Below are 927 nucleotides of genomic sequence, written 5' to 3'. Positions count from 1 at the left end.
TCTAATATCTGGTTGTAACATTACAGTGAATCGAACTTCTCAGAATTTGAAATCCTAGGAACAAAAAGACGTAATGAGAACAAGCAAGAAATTCTGTAAGAAATTCCACCCTTGCTTCACATACATCTTTATCACCTTCCCTTCTTCTCCTCCATAGTTTCTTTCGGTCATTCATACTCTGAAACGTATTTGTTTGAGTTCCTATAGAGTAGGAAGTTTCCATAAAGTACTTATCACGACGATCACATAACCTGATCACGATAATAGTGAAGATAAATAGCTAAATGGTAACTCCATGGTGACCTCCCTCGCCCTGGCCTCGTCCCATAAATAGCGCGCGCAGGACCTCTGGCGAGTCAGTGCAAGCTGGGAAATCTAAGCATAACAATGAGGCAAATCATCTTCCTTTTCTTTGTGTGAGTATCAGAAGGCGTAGAGGGTAATATGTATAATTTACTACGATTCATAATTATACTAGATAAAATTCATACCGATATCTGATATGGTTGGAGACTTGAGATTCTGATGATATTGCCGAGCAGATGGGATTCTGTCCGAAATGCCCATTGGTGTTGTAATCTTGACAGTTAATTAATCCGGCAGGTTGGCTCTGGTCGTGCTGATGGCGGAATCGAAGCATATTAGTCCCGAGGAAGTCTTAACAAGACTGCGCAGAGGTTAGTACGTAATGGAAGGCGAAACACCTGTGTTAGTAAAAGGACAATACAAAATTATTTCTGTGTGGGACTTTAAGTTTGATCATGAACGGTTTCATATTCATCACCATCCTCATCATTATGCGTTTGTTGATAGATCATTTAAAAAGACTTTCAGACTGGAAACTTAACTCCAATGTATCTTTATTTAGTATTATCAAATTTATATAACTAGACTTTCATATATCTATCTATCAATATACATGTATGC

The 927-nt window shown here is 38.1% G+C and overlaps 1 long non-coding RNA gene across 1 annotated transcript in view; it reads left to right on the top strand.

Moving 5' to 3' along the window:
• Positions 1 to 340: 340 nt before the first annotated feature.
• The window catches only part of LOC119588405, a 996-nt gene continuing 409 nt past the window's right edge, over positions 341 to 927 (top strand). Inside the window, exons 1-2 of the long non-coding RNA XR_005230083.1 lie at positions 341 to 416; positions 604 to 677. This is a non-coding gene — a long non-coding RNA (uncharacterized LOC119588405). The remainder of the gene's footprint in view (positions 417 to 603; positions 678 to 927) is intronic.

This window comes from Penaeus monodon, chromosome 23 (assembly GCF_015228065.2).
Source record: "Penaeus monodon isolate SGIC_2016 chromosome 23, NSTDA_Pmon_1, whole genome shotgun sequence".
Taxonomy (NCBI): Eukaryota; Metazoa; Arthropoda; class Malacostraca; order Decapoda; family Penaeidae; genus Penaeus; species Penaeus monodon.
This window is presented reverse-complemented; position numbering and strand designations above follow the sequence as displayed.